This window comes from Somniosus microcephalus, unplaced genomic scaffold (genome assembly GCF_052327205.1).
Source record: "Somniosus microcephalus isolate GS21.2 unplaced genomic scaffold, FLI_Smic_1.0 unresolved_chr1, whole genome shotgun sequence".
In the NCBI taxonomy this organism is placed as follows: domain Eukaryota; kingdom Metazoa; phylum Chordata; class Chondrichthyes; order Squaliformes; family Somniosidae; genus Somniosus; species Somniosus microcephalus.
In genome coordinates, this window is record NW_028225179.1 from 12,773,952 (window position 1) to 12,789,894 (window position 15,943).

The following is a 15,943-nucleotide window of genomic DNA, read 5'->3' on the forward strand; positions in this document are numbered from 1 at the left end:
GGGTATTGAAGCTGTGGTGGGAGCAGTGGTTGGGTACTGGAGCTAATGGGCAATGGTTGGGTATTGCAGCTGTGGTGGGATCAATGGTTGGGTATTGGAACCTGGGGGCAATGGTTGGGTATTGTAGCAGTGGTGGGAGCAGTGGTTAGGTATTGGAGGCGGGGGCAATGGTTGGGTATTGGAGCCTGGGGGCAATGGTTGGGTTCTGTAGCTGTGGTGGAAGCAGTGGTTGGGTATTGGAGCTTGGGGGCATTGGTTGGGTATTGTAGCTGTGGTGGGGGCAATGTTTGTGCATTGTAGCTGTGGTGGGAGCAGTGATTGGGTATTGGAGCTGTGCTGGGAGCAGTGGTTGGGTATTGGAGCTGAGGGGCAATGGTTGGGTATTGCAGCTGTGGTGGGAGCAATGGTTGAGTATTGGAGCCGGGGGGACAATTGTTGTGTATTGCAGCTGTGGTGGGAGCAGTGGTTGGGTATTGAGCTGGGGGGCACTGCCAGGTGCAATATGATGGACTTTGATTCCTTGGCTGGAAGTGAGGAAAAGATGCAATGGCAGCTTGAAGGAATGTTGTTAAAGGAGGACCAGATGTTCAAGGACCAGGGAGGGGAGATTAGACAGGTGTTGTTCTCAGTGACGGACCGAGTGTCCAATGAACATAAACTGCAGGTCAAAATTAGTGCACCATCCAAGAGGATGCTCAGGCTTCAATTGACGCCTCAAAGGGAGTTGCTTGTAGCATGTATGGGGTATTCCTTCTTTCCCCTAATACACCGGGGATGGGGTGATATCAAGAACAACCTAATCCCCAACTTTGTGACAAATAAACAGCTGGCAGAATGGAAGGTGTCGACGTCACGCTTTCCATTTGTGAACTCAGGAGGTTGGGCAGAGTCTGGGCTACGACTCACCCGTGCCATGCTAAACTGAAGGGTCTGGGAGGGAGCATTCCTGCCCTGACAATACAAGCGACCCAATATCCATAAAAGTATGGTCAGTAGAATCAGTTCTGATGTTGGAAGAGAAATTGCATTATGAATATCAGCCATTCCCACCGTACATGGTTCAAGTAAATGAAGGAAAGACAGTGCCAGACATGGCAAAATGTTTTTTAATCAAAGGATGTGTTGATATCACCTGAGGGAAGTTAATGAAACACTATGGTGGTCTTGTTTGGAATTAAGAAACTCCAAATTGCACCATGTCTGTAATATGCTGGCACCAGAGATAAACTAATACTAGTTGTGTCGCACAGGGGCGCTATTGCGTCACTACGGCCGCAGCCTCTGTGAATACAGACCCCTCACCTGCCCTGTCACCCACTCCTCTTTCTGCTTTGAACCAACCCAGGTCACCAAGATAGATCATGAGATCCTGATACCAGTGATCAAGCATAATGTTACTAACATCACAGTGCACGGTGATATGCTCTTAGACACTGACACAATATTGATTGGATTTGGATAGATATCCACTGGACGCCCCTCCGCCACACCACGCACGTCACTAAAACTAAAATAGATTAGAAAACGAACCGTGATCACAGTAAAACACCTGCACCAACTACACCAGGAAAATGAAAACCTGCTAACAGAGCTAGAGGGAGTGGGAAGGAAATCACGGTGGGAGCAAGTCAATAACATCTTGATACACCTGTTGTTCAGAATTATTTCACAACTGTTAATTACTTTCCAATGCCGTCTACTGTTCCTGGTGATCATTCTGTACGCATTGCTTCGACAAGCCCTTACACAATTGAAGAGGAAAAACAAGGAGCCGGGTCAGCAGAGAGCTCTCCCAAGCCTGGAGTGCGGGGAAACTCAGGAATAATGATCAACCAATGAAATAAGGCCAAAGGAACCGTTGGAGCCATGCGGACATGTTTGGTGTGCTGACATCAATGTAACAGTAATCGACTGTATACTCCAAGCAAATCAACAGTAAAGACAGAAAGAAAGTTAATTGGCTCAGAGTGATTGCTCAAATTCTGGGTCTAAAGGGGGGAAATGTTAGCATGATTTAAGATGATTTATGTCAGAATGCTTTAAGATGATTCACTGGTCCAACTATCCCAGCGTCCTTTCACTTAGATTTGTATTATTATATCAACAAGGGAGATCCAAGCATATTAATAGTAACTTTCAAAAGTGAATTGAGGTGTTCCGCAAAGCAATCACCCAATCTCTGTGTGGTCTCCCCAATGTAGCGGAGTCTGCAGCAAGTACAGTTTACTAAATTGCAAGAAGAAAAGTAAATCGTTGTTGCACCTGGAAGTTGTGTTTGGGTCCCTGGACAGTGAGAAGGGAAGAGGTAAAAGGGCCGGTGTTGCATCTCCTGCGCTTGCACGGGAAGGCGTCGTGGGAAGGGGAAGGTGTGGGCGGGTGATAGATGAGTGGACCAGAGTGTCGCAGAGGGAGCGGTCTCTGCTGACTGCTGAAAGGGGACGGCAGGGGAAGATGTGTTTGGTGATGGGATCACGCTGGAGGTGGTGGAAATGGCGGAGGATGATCCGTTGAATGTGGAGGCTGGTGGGGTGAAAGGTGAGGACAAGGGAAATCCTATCGTGCTTCTGAGAGGAAGAGGAATGGGTGAGAGCAGAAGTGCGGGAAATGGAACAGTCGAGAGTCCTGTCCACCATGGTGGAGGGGAGTCCTTGGTTGAGGGAAAAGTAAAACATATCGGAAGGTGGCATCATCAGAAGAGATGCGATGGAGATGGAGAAACGGAGAAAAAGGAATAGAGCCCTTACAGGAATCAAGGTGGGAGGAAGTGTCGTCAAGTTAGCTATGGGAGCAGCTGGGCTTATTTGGTTGAAGTGAATGGATTCAAAGGAGAATTAGTTCAATGTATTTTCAATACAAGGGCAGCCAGGCGGAGGAGGGGCTGGTGGATGGTGACTGTGTTGGCCTCCGTTCAAGGAAGAAGCGGAGGGCCCTCCTGCCGTCCTGGTGGCTGATGGAATTTAGAGGGATTGGATGCCCACAGTGAAAGGGAGACGATGAGGAACAGGAAACTGGAAAGTAACTGCTGTTTTTTTCCACAGCAGCTTTCAAATCACTGGCATTATCAATGGATTGGTATGTTGATGTGAAAAGAATTTGTTGAATTGTGTACAACTGCGCGTCGCTGTTTAAATCAGCAGGGCGGTTGAAGGATTCGTGTTAAAGATCGAGTGTACTTCAGTTCGTGTGGCTTCGAGCACTGCTGCTGGTGGATGCGATAACTCGTCCGAGAATTGTAACCATTGGAAAGGAAGTTTTAATATTTATCTCTCACATTTCCAGGCAGCGTTCCTACATTTACAGCAGGCTCTCCGCCGATTGACTGAAAATAGAAACAGGAGTAGGCCATTTAACCCTTCGAACCTGTTCCGGCATTCAGTGAGATCATGTCTGACCTGGATCTTAACTTCACCCACCTGCTTTGACTTCTAATCAATCCCTATCTTGCCTAACAGAAAACTATCGACCTGAGCTTTAAATTATTAATTACATTGGCAAAAGAACGCGAGGTGAGATGAGATTGTTTTATTACTCAGACGATGAGATTGTTTTATTACTCAGAGCGTAGTTATGATCTGGAATTCACTGTCTGAACTGTTGGTGGAAGCAGATCCGATCGCTGATCCAATAGTCACTTTCAGAAGGGAATTGGATAAATACTTGATGGCGAACAATGTGCAGGGCTGTGGGGCAAGTGCGTCATTCTATGGTTCTATGATGCGACAATGCTCTCCCTCAGTGAGCTTGTGTTTTCACCGGTAAACCTCAGGTCACGGCTTTAATTCCCGTCCGAGCCGGCAGCGACTTTCTCACCTTTAATGTGATGTTTCTCTTTTTCTCGCTCTATGATTCGTTCTATTTCTCTCTGTTTCTGTCGTTCTTACCATCTGTCAGTCTCTCTGTATGTCTCACTCAGTCTCAGTCACTTTCTGTAAGCTTTTCTCATTGGGTCTCTGTTTATCCGTCCAACTATTACTTTCTCGGTCACTCTCCCCATCGCTCCCCCACATCGTTTTACTCTGCACCTTATAATATAACCCTTTAAGCGCTGGCTCAGTTTAGAGCTTGCTGATCCTGGGTGTTTGACCTGCATTTTAACATTCTTCCTTCAAAGGTTTTCAGTGTTGACGGGAGGGTTACATGTTCTGTGGGCTAAAAGCCGAGGGGATTCTTGTCCAGTTACGAACGGTCAGCTCAATGCGTTACTTGCCCAGCTGCTGTGCTTTTGCAGTTCAGCTTTTCACCGTCTGTAGTTTTAGAAAATGTCTTTATCCTCTCACATTTTCAGATTATGCTGACGCGTAGTTTGCTCTACGCTGAAAAATAAACTTAGTCAGCAAGGGATTTGTCGAATTTTCAAGCACTGCGCGGGTGGGCTTCTGCCACTAGGGTGGCCGAGTGGTTAAGGCGTTGGACTTAAGATTCAATGGGCGTGTGTCTGCGTGGGTTCGAACCCCACTCCTGGTAGATGCTAAGGCAACGAGGTTGAAAGTAAAACCTAAAGCTATTTTTGGTATGAAAACGCTTATGATCTCTGCAAGGGATGGTGCCATATTTATAATTCACCCTTCAAGACAGCGTTTCTTCATTTACAATTGGTGTACTGAACATAGGAACCGGAGGAGGCCTTTCAGCCCCTTGAGCCTGTTCGCCCTTCACTGAATTCCTGTCTGAGCTTTGCCTTAACTCCATCCAGCTGCTTTGGCAACACATCAATTCAACGCATGTGTAGCAAAAACGTACCGATCTCAGATTTACATTATTAGTTGAGCTGGCATATACTGCTATTTTGTGGGAGAGAGTTCCACACTGCTACCAACCTTCATGTGAAGAAATGTATCCTAACTTCTTTCGCGAATGGCCTGCCTCTGATTTTATGATTATGTCCCCTTGTCCTCGGCTCCCCCACCAACGGCCAAAAAAGGTTTCTCTCTATCTAACTTATCAATTCGTTTCAAAATCTTAAAACCTCAATCAAATCCCCACAACCTTCTATATTCCAGGAAATACAAGCCCAGTTTATGTAATCTCTGTTCATATTTTAACCATTGGAGCGCTGGTAACGTTCTGGTGAATGTGCACTGCACTTCCTCTAAGGTCAATCTATCCTTTCTAACAGGCGGTGCCCAGAACGGTACACAGAACTCCAGATGTGGTCTAACCAGGTCGCTGTATAGCTGCAGAATTACTTCCTCTCCTTTATATTCTATTTTTTTGATTATTTTTGTACCTTACTGCTACATTTCAGTGGTCTGTGTACATGGACCCGAAACCCCTTTGGAACTCCACTGTTCCGAACTCTGCACCATGTAATTAATACTCGGATCTACTTTTTAGGTCTAAAATGAATGACGATATACTTACCTGCGTTGTAATCCATCAGCCACTGTTTCGCCCATTCACTTAATCTATCAATATATCTTTGTAATTATATGCTGCTGTCTACACGACTTACTATACCACCAGCCTTTGCATCATCAGCAAACGTGGATATAGGAATTTTCTAAGTCATTAATAACTATAGAAGTGTTGTGGAGTATTTTAAACCAACACCTGACACAAGGTTTTCGGATCGATAATCAAGTTGTCTTAGCCAGACTTCTCCAAATTGGATTAGCAAGCCCTACATTTTTATACATTACAACATATATGTCCAGCTCATTCAAAATTCATTCCTACCACCTGATTGGTCCTTGGCCCGTATACATATTCACTGATTGGTTGCCTATGCTGCGTTATATTAAAGTACCACCTTTATTATCGGAAAAGTACATGTCCATTATCCCCCACGCTGTTGTTGCACCTATGACCTTTGTTTATGCCAGATGGGGTCTCATCAACATTGTACTTCTGACTCATTGTCCTCCTTTCATGCCTCTCTAGGCCTCTTTACTTCCAACTCATTATTTTACTTTCCTGCCAGAACAGAGCTTACATCCTCTAGGCCTCTTATGGTTTCCACCTCCGACTATTTGCAACTGTCTCTTAGTGACACAGTAAGCAGTTCTACAACTACTGCTTAGGTTATCTCTACTGCCAGTTCAGCAATTTAGAAAAAGCTTACCACTGCAAATATTAGATTATTCTCTTTATTACACCATTCAGTGAAGCTGCCAGCGATGTCAGTTTAACTCATTCCCCACTGCAATCCCCCCTTTTGGTACTTGGCCACTGCCCAAGTTGAACAACATGTATAAGCATTGCTGTGCCTCCTGCCCCATGTGGTGATCAGGCGCTGGCTCAGGAGGCCCTGCATACCCATCATGTGCAGAGCAAACTTGTTTATTCCAGCTCTTTCCGCTTCACTTTAGCTCTTTGTTGGTCCGTTTCTTGTTACAAGTGGTGCATGATGCTATTCCCCATCATATAGCCATGACTAACTGTACTATCACTAATATATATGGGAAATGGTGCGGATCCATGGTTGTATGTTGACATTCATTCCCCAATCCCACAGCTTCTCATACCACGGGAGCTCATGTAGCTCTATCTCTATTACCCTTTCTAATTCCCCAAGGTCCCTTTGCAGCACTATGTATTGTTTCACCATCTTACTTAAATCCTCTTTCAATTCTTGCAGATCCTCTTGCAGGTGGGGTATTGCGGTCCCTACTGCTGCTTCATAATTGACCAACTCTTTCTTTAGACTATCTGGCACATTTAGGTTTATCTCCTCCCTTGAATGTACATACACCAATCTGGTGTGTCCAATTGTGACAGGGATCTTTGGCGTAAAGCAAAAGTTAGGCATTGTGATTGCACATACAAGGTTACTCGATTGGTACTCAGCCTCTGTGGTGGCTGTACAATACTCCCCTTCGCCTTTATATCCTGAGCGGGTGTGATGGTGATCAACTTGTGATCAGTCCAACACACACTCTCTGTCTTATTATAGGCGCACTCATCTATAGGGCCTTCTCCTACTGGATGTGGGCACACCATAAGCGTGCCTTTCCTGTGGCATCCGTTTAGGGAGACGCCTCTCATAGTATCATTCTTCCTGATGGCATAGTTATCAATTGAATAGTATTGGAGGTATGTCTCACCCCTCACTATGCCTATGTTTGTTACCTGGTACTGTGGGTATGGAGCCATGTCTAGTCCCACCACTGACATCAGGAGTACCATGCCTATCATTGCTGTCACTTCTGCTTTACATTTTTGTATCACTGGATATACGCTGGTCATCCCTTTGAGGGTACAAGCAGTCAGAGGGCCTGGATTCTGGCTCAGGCCACAGAGCTGTGTGCTGTTAATCCAGTCTGGTACATCGCCTCGCTGTATCTGTGGAAGATTGTGTTTAACTGTCCAGTGATCCATTGGCCATAGGCTTAACACAAGCCTCTTCCTACCCCGTCTTTTGCCTGTTCCTCATCTCTATGGTTTGGTTTGTTGATAATGCTAGCATGGTCCTCTATAACCTTGATTCCCTTGAGTAACTTCCTTATCGTATGTCCTCCCAACTCTGATCCTTGTCGAACCAAACCAGTTTCCTTCTCTAAAATCTGAAGTGTTACCCTTTGTAGTCGTTCCACATGGCTCTGGCCACGTTGTATATCTAGGGCATTAATGAATGATGTCCCCGTGTTTGTTCCCATGGGTATATCGGTTATTAAGCTCCTCTTAATCCTTTGGTGAAATGCAGCATGTCCCCTAAAATCAGTAGCCCCTGTCACATCAGCAGCTTGGTTAATTACATTCTTTATCATATATGCATAGAATTTTCTAGTTTTAGTAAACCTTTCAGAATACCCTGGCCATTGTAACATGGTTAAGTTCATTAGTACCGGTACAATTTCGTGTCTCACGCTATCATACAATTGTTCTCCCTCAGTGAATATCACCAGTCCATTTTCAGGCCCAGGCGTCCATTTCGGACACCTCCGTTCTTCAGGTATTGTTGTGATTGGGGGTGTTGTTGTTTCTAGGGTTAACCCTTGTGGTGTGGTCCTTGTTGTTGTTGGTTGATGTGTTGTAATGCCGTGTACAATAGTCCATCTTATATCATTTTCTGCGCAGCTCAGGACATATCCTCCCCCTACTTGAGCCAACACCTGCCAGTGTCTATTACATTCTACCATATGCTGGCATTTTTCATTCTACAGGGTCCGCATGGTTGTTGATTCAAGTTCACTCAGGTACCGTTACACCAGTAACATAATTTTCCTTGTTTTTCACACTCCTAACTGTGTGATATGATGAAGCCTCCATGAAGTCGCCATTAGGGGATCTTAACTTGCAGTCCATTTCTTCCAGCCCGTTATTTGTACTTATAAATGCTGTCACCAGGGTAGTTATGACAATCCATCTTACGGGATCCATGTTTATCTGTAATTTAGCAGAGGTCTGGCTGTCACCAGAGGTAGCTCATCTCCAGTGTTTATTCCATTGTTTCTGTGGGACTTAAGATCAGATGGGTTATTGTTGTACTGGTTTAGTTGTGTCCAATGTTTCCATCTATCCTTTCCCCTCATATGTATACATGCGCACATATCGCTGGTCATGATAACCTCAAATGTTCTGGTCCATCTAGGTGAGAATCCCGATCTCTCTGGCAATATTTTAATAACCACCTGCTCGCCCACCTTGGGTAGGGGCTCCGAGGACCCCTACTTTTGTGTATTTTTATCTCTGATGTCTTGTTGTTCTTTAACTTCTTGTTTGAGCTCTTTCAATTGATTATCCAATGTTTGCACGTATTTCCTAATTTTATCGTTTAATGGTCCAATCCCTCGCTACCAGATGCTAATACTTCCGGCAGACACATTGCTTGTCCACTCATGAGTTCATATGGTGTCAGTCCGGTCATCCTGTTTGAGTTGGCTCGCAGCCTCATCAGGATACATGGAAGGACATCCACCCACCCCTGTCCAGTTTCGGCTATGGCCTTGTTTAAGGCTGTTTTCAGGGTTCTGTCCATTCGCTCTACCATGCCTGAGCTTTGCGGATGGTAGGGGATTTGGAACTTCTGTCTTACTCCCAGTAACTTACAAGTTTCTTTCATTACCTTTCCCGTAAAGTGGGTACCTTGATCTGAATCTATTTGCAATGGGACCCCCATCTCGGTATCACGTCGTATGCAAATATTCGGGCCACAGTCTGAGCACTACAGTAGGGAATGCTTCCACCCACCTTGTAAACTGGTTTATGATCACTAATCAGTATTTCTTCCCTCTACTGTTAGGTAGGGTTCCAGTAAAGTTTAATTGGAGGTTTTCCCAGTGGCCTTTGTGTCGTGGCTGGTGGGCTATTCCAACCTTTATGGGCCTACCTGGGTTGTGTTGTCCGCAGATGATGCAGCGTCTGCAGTATCTTGCCACATCTTTTCCCACTCCACTCCACTACCAATCTATACTTAGCCTACCTATCATGCCATTCCGCCCCCCATGGTCTGGCTCATGGTACATTTTCAACAAATTCCCCTGTGATCCTTTTTCCATATTCCACCTTTGGCTGTGCCTTTCTTTATCTACTGCTCCTGCTCCTCCATTTCGGTCTCCTCTTGGATTATTTTAATGTTCACTTCCTCTGCTGTTATTCTACTTGCAGCTATTGGTGTAGGGATCTCTGTGTCCGCTGCTGTTCTTGCTGCCTGATCAGCTAGCATATTTCCTTTTTGTTGCTCGCTCACTATCTTGCGGTGTGCCTTTATTTTAATCACTGCTACCTCTTCTGCTCCTTTTACCGCTTCTACTCGGTCTCTCACTACTTCCTCATGCTGTATTTCTCCTCCTCTGGAGGTTACATATCCTCTCCTATTCCACGCTGTCATATAATCATTCACTACCCCAAACGCATATCTACTGTCTGTGTATATATTTACTCGTTTTCCTTTTGCCAATTTCAATGCTTCCGTGAGAGTCACTACTTCTGATCTGTCTGGTTTACCTACCGGCCAAATTGGTGAGTTTATGGTTGCTGTGGTTTCTTTTAACACTTCCTGTTTCAGTAACTCGGTTTTTATCCTGAATACAGCCTCTTTGGCTGCTGGTTTTATCGGGTATTGTCTATGCGCCTTGTGCTCCGGTCCGGGTATCATGATAGGGTTAATTGTAGTTAGTCCACAGTCCTGTTTAGAGGTGACCCATACTCCTTCCAACACCTGGCATAGGACTCCCCATATTCCATATTGTTCCCAATCCCTTTACTACCGATCTTTATCATATAACTGGCCATAATCCTGGCTTCAAATTTATCATCAATTACGCGCTTTCGTAATACAGTCTTATTTCATACATCTGTCACATGGTCCAGTTCACTTATTTTATCCACTCCTAAGATTGTTCCCTCTGGGTTATCACATGTCCATAACTGGAATGTGAGTAAAGTTCCTCCTAGTTCCAATAATTGTGTATTGCTTTTGTAAGCGTGATTACTCTTCCCGCCCACTCCTTGTATCATTATTGAGGTTTTGAGGTTTTTGTGTGCCGGAGGTCCAAATTGGTTATAGACACTGATGCCCCTGTGTCAACTAACTTATCGCACTGCTGGCCCCATAACAGTGCTGTTAGATACAGACGGGGATCGGTGCCTGTACCGAGGGCCGATGATACCTAGCGGGACTGTGACAGGGTTTTGATTAGTTCAATCAATTGAATCTTATTCATATTGGCCTCGTCCGTTATCTTCTCGCTACACGCTGCCTCTTGTTGTCTTGAGCCTTGACCTTCCTTCCCCCCTCCCTTGGACCAACAGTCTCGCTGTTCATGTCCAGGTTTATTACAGTTGTTACATCTCCTTCCTGTGTCTTTCCTAGTTAATGTGCAATGATAACTCTTGTGCCCAAGCCTATTGCATTTTATACAGGCTTCCATCTCCTTTACTGCAGCTATCTGTTCCTCCAAGGCAGCCACCTTAACTTTCTGCTGGTTGTCTACCTCAGTCGCCCATCTGATCAATTCATCAAAGGTCTGTATGGTGACCAATCCAAATGTACTATGGCCTGATGGGCACGACTCAGCCCTTGTACATTTTCAAAAATGCCAAATTGTCTCGTTGTGATGCTATTATACCGGAGTGGGCTACAAAACTAGTCCACTTCCGTTCTCCATAATCATGGGTTGCCACCCCTTTCCCCTGACTAATTCCCATGACTAGTCCCCAGTTTACTGGTACTAATCCTATAACTTGTGTAACAGCGGTCCTAAAAGCTGTATAATCCACATCTCATTGCTGGTTTACAGGGGCTACATCTTGACACCATGTCCCCTCCCTATATTGTTGAGGTAATTGACCCAACATATCTTCCCTCATTTTTGCCCTCACTAGTCCATCAACATCCCGGTTCTGGAAGTTGTGACATATTCTCATTTCTCTTAGTTTCTGCCAGAATATGGCATTACCCTGTCGGAGCTTTACTTCCGGCAGAATTTGAAGCAACTTTAATTTATCTCCTGTGGAGAAAGATACATAAGTGATTTATACCTGAACTGGTACTGCTGGGATCGCTATGGTGCCTGTGGGTGCCCCTACAAGTATAGGCACCGCCGGGGTGACCGGAATAAATTCCACCTTAATAGGTGCCACCTTTACATCGTCATATGGGGGCGAGATTTCCCCATCATTATAGTCGGGGTCATGTTCAGCAACTTTTCGGCTCAACGCATCCCAGTCTATCCTGTCCTCCTCTACTCTTTTCACCTCAGATGGCGCTACAGGAGCTGTTGCCATTATGGGTACTTGGGTACAATTTTGGCACCCGTTTTTGGTCCAAACTCGAGCACAGCTGCTCAACTCATAATATGCATGAGCCACTAAAATGATGGCCCTTTCTTCCTTTAATTTTGTTTCTTTAGCTCACCATTCTCTTTGTTTGGCCGGTGGGTCGTTCGGTTGCCAATCGTTATTAACAATTTTGTCATTGCATCTTTTATTTTTGTCCATTAAACAGTGTATCAGCGACCCCACCGAGCCCCCTCGAGTTTTTCACTTTCCATGGTTAATTGTTGTCAGCGGTATGTCCCATCCTTTACTCTCGCAACCGCAGTTGTCAGAGGTACCATCCTTGCTTTACTCTCACAGTGTGAGACGGTACTTGCAACCACAGTTGTCAGAGGTAGCTCCCTTATTTACTCTCGCAGGGTGAGTCCATACTTGCAACAATTTTGTTCGGGTAACTTGTTGTCAGATGTATGCTTAGCACTACTTGCAACTGGAGTTGTCAGAGGTATGCTTAAACTTTCTGCATTGCTTGTAACTGGAGTTGTCAGAGGTATGCTTAAACTTTCTGCATTGCTTGTAACTGGAGTTGTCACAGGTATGCTTAAACTTTCTGCATTGCTTGTAACTCGAGTTGTCAGAGGTATGCTTTAGACTTTTACTCCAAAGTTAACGCACTACTTGCAACACATACCACGCCTATAGTTCTGCGTATTTCACCTGAACCCCAAGACCACTTGACTTATTGATTCAAATCTTTTAGTTCTTTGATTCCAAAGGGGGTGGTGGACACGAGACGGTGTTGCCTTGCCCTAACTGTACGTGGTTTTTCAAAATAACTCACATTTTTGCTCAGCTTCACTCGTCCATGCCACCCATCCATGTGGGATCCTGTTCGTGATGCCAATTGCTGTGGAGTATTTCAAACCAACACTCGACACAAGGTTTTCGGATCGATAATCAGTCATCTTTATTACACTGGTGGGGAGACAATCTGCTCTGTCATAGCCAGACTTCACCAAATTGGTGCAGCAAACAGTACATTTTTATACATTAAAACATATATGTCCAGCTCGGTCAGAATTCATTCCTGCCACCTGATTGGATCTTGGCCCGTATGCATCTTCACTGATTGGTTGCCTATGATGCGTTATATTAATGTACCACTTTTATTATCGCAAACCTATAGGTCCGTTATCCCCCAAGCTATTGTTGCACCTATGACCTTTCTTTATGCCAGATAGGGTCTCATCAACATTGTACTTCTGACTCATTGTCCTCCATTCCTGCCTCTGTAGGTCTCTTTACTTCCAACTCATTATTTTACTTTCCTGCCAGAACAGAACTTACATCCTCTAGGCCTCTTATGGTTTCCACATCCGACTATTTCCAATTGTCACTAATTGACACAGTATGCAGTTCTAACACTACTGCTTAGGTTGTCTCAACTGCCAGTTCAGCACTTTAGAAAAAGCTTACTACTGCAAGTACCTATTAGATTTTTTCTTTATTACACCATTCAGTAAAACTGCCAGCGGTGTCAGTTTAACTCTTCCCCCACTGCAGAAGGAACCACTTATTTAATATCAACATTTATAAATGAGCCATGCTGGGACACCCTGGCACGATCTGTGGGGAGAGGAAGGTAGGGTTAAGGTTTCAGCTCGATGATCATCTGTTCCTACAAATAAACATCATGCATATGTTAGTCGTTTTTAAACAGTAAAAAAGAGAACTTGCACTCCTATAGCAACTTTCACGACCTTGGGACGTCCTAATGCTCACCAATGCTCAGTTTGAGTCCCGACAGGACCATTAGTTTCCAGACCTCATTACAGCCTTGATCCTAACATGGACAAAGGAGCTGGATTCTAAAGGCGAGGTGAGAGTGATTGTTCTTAGCAGCAAAACAGCATTAGACCAAGTGTTGCATCAAGGAGCCCGAGTAAAATTGAAGTCAATGGAACCTGTGGGTGGACACGGGGGAAAGTCCACTGTTAGAGACATACCTAGCATAAAGGAAGATGCTTGTGGTTGTTGGAGGTCAATCATGTCAGCACCAGGACATCACTGCAGGAGTTAATCTTCACCTGCTTCATCAATGACCTTCCCTCTATCATAAGGTCAGACGTGGGGATGTTCAGCGATGATCGCAAAGTGTTCAGTTCCATTCTCATCTCATCAGATAATGAAGCAATCCTGGCCTGCATGCAGAAAGACCTGCACAACATTCCGGCTTGGGCTGATATGTGGAAAGTAACAATCGCGCTACACAAGTGCCAAAGCTTCTTCCACAGCACCTCCCAAAACCGCGACCTGTACCTCCTAGAAGGTCAAGAGCAGTTTGCGCATGGGAACACCACCACCTGTAAGTTCCCCTCCAAGGCATGCACCATCCTGACTTGTAAATATATCGTCATTCCTTCATTGTCGCTGGGTCAAAATCCGGGACATCCTTCCCTAACAGCACTCTGGGTCCCTTCACCTCACGGACTGCAGTGGTTCAAAAAGGGGCTCATCACCACCCTCTCAAGGGCAAGTGGGATTGTGCAATAAATGCTGATATTGTTAGCGACATCCACATCCCATGAATGGTGATTTTTGTTTAAATTGCTTTACAGAAAATGAAGTACTTTTTGAAGCGTAGTCACTGCTTATAATATAAGAAAACACGGCGGCCGATTTCTACACAGAAAGATCCCACTGTGATGTTGTTGCTGTCCCAGTTTGGGCGCTGTTTTGTGGCGCCGATGAAGATGGCTGCCGTCCTTGCGGGCTCCGTGTGTACCAGGTAGCAAAGTGTCCTTGCTGCTTGGTGCGCTCGGTTTGTTAAGGAAAAAGCATTTCACTTACTGGATTTCACTTGTTGTATTTGGTTACGTGACAAATAAAATTGAAATTGAATTGATGTTGGCTGTCGGACACAGCTATGCCCAGGACACCTAGGAAAATCAGTACCTGTTAGAATCATAGAATCTTTGAAATTTGCAGCACAGAAGGAGGGTCATCGGCTCTGGTCGAAAGAGCTATCCAGCCTAATCCCACTTTCAAGCTCTTGGCCCATAGCCTTGCAGTTTACGGCACATCAAGTACATACCCAAGTACTTCTCAAATATGATGAGGGTTTCTGCCTCTACCACCATTTCAGGTAGTGAGTTACAGACCCCACCACCCTTTGGGTGATAAAAGTTCTCCTCAACTTCCCTCTAATTCTTCTACCAATTACTTTAAATCTATTCCTCCTTGTTATTGGCCTCTCTGCTAACTAAAATGGGTGCTTCCTATCCACTATAGTTCGGCCGCTCATAATTTTATACACTTCAATTAAGCCTCCCCTCCGCCTCCTCTGTTCCAAAGAAAGCAACTCCAGCCTCTCCAATCTTTCCTCAGAGTCAAAATCCTCCACTCCTGGCAACACCCAGACGACAACAGACGACATCGAATTGGAAAAGATCCAGAGGGGAGATGAGGAGATTTTCTTTTTTACATTACAATTTATTATCATCTTAATGCTCTGCCTGAAATGGTGGAGGAAGCAGATTCAATAGTAACTTTCAAAAGGGAATTGGATAAATACTTGAATTGGAAAATTTTGCAGGGGTATGGGGAACGAACTGGGAATAATTGGATTGCTCTTCCAAGAGCACAACGGGGCAAATGGCCTCCTTCTGTGATGTATGATTCTCTGATTCTCTGAAAGGTTTTATGAAAAGATTCATCTAAATGAGGCGGTTATTTGCTGGCTCCACCATCTCATTTTATTCCCGTATACAAGTGTCTGTTCTGCCTTCCCTCAATTTCAAGGCAAAGGCTGATGTACGGCGTGGTGGCCAAGTGATAAGGCGTCTGTCATATAAGCCGAATATCATGGGTTCGGCCCCCAACTGCGCCTGGGTGGATTTTATCATAATATCTTTTACATTTTTAAGGTTTCTCCTTTTTTATCTCTATCAAAACCATTCATAATTTTGAATATTTCTATCAACTCTCCTCTTGACATTCGCTGCTCTAAGAAGAAAAATCCCAGCTTCTCCAGTCTCTTCCCATAAATGAGGTCCCCCATCCCTGGTACCATTCCAGTAACTCTAGTCTGCACTCTCTCCAAGGCCTTGACTTCTGTCCAAATATGTGGTGCCCAGAATTGAACGCAATACACCAGTGCTTTATAAATGTTTAGCATAATCTCCTTGCTTTTATGCTCTATTCGTCTATTGATAAAAGAAAGGAACCCTAATCATTTTTAACATCCTTCTCACCTTGTCCTCCCACCTTCAAAGATTTGTGTGCA

General features: G+C 44.7%; 1 non-coding gene across 1 annotated transcript; it reads left to right on the forward strand.

The window, feature by feature from the left end:
* Window positions 1-4,381: 4,381 nt before the first annotated feature.
* On the forward strand, window positions 4,382-4,464 carry trnal-uaa (transfer RNA leucine (anticodon UAA)). Its single transcript has one exon. It is a non-coding gene; the product is annotated as a tRNA-Leu (tRNA).
* The last annotated feature ends 11,479 nt before the right edge of the window (window positions 4,465-15,943 follow it).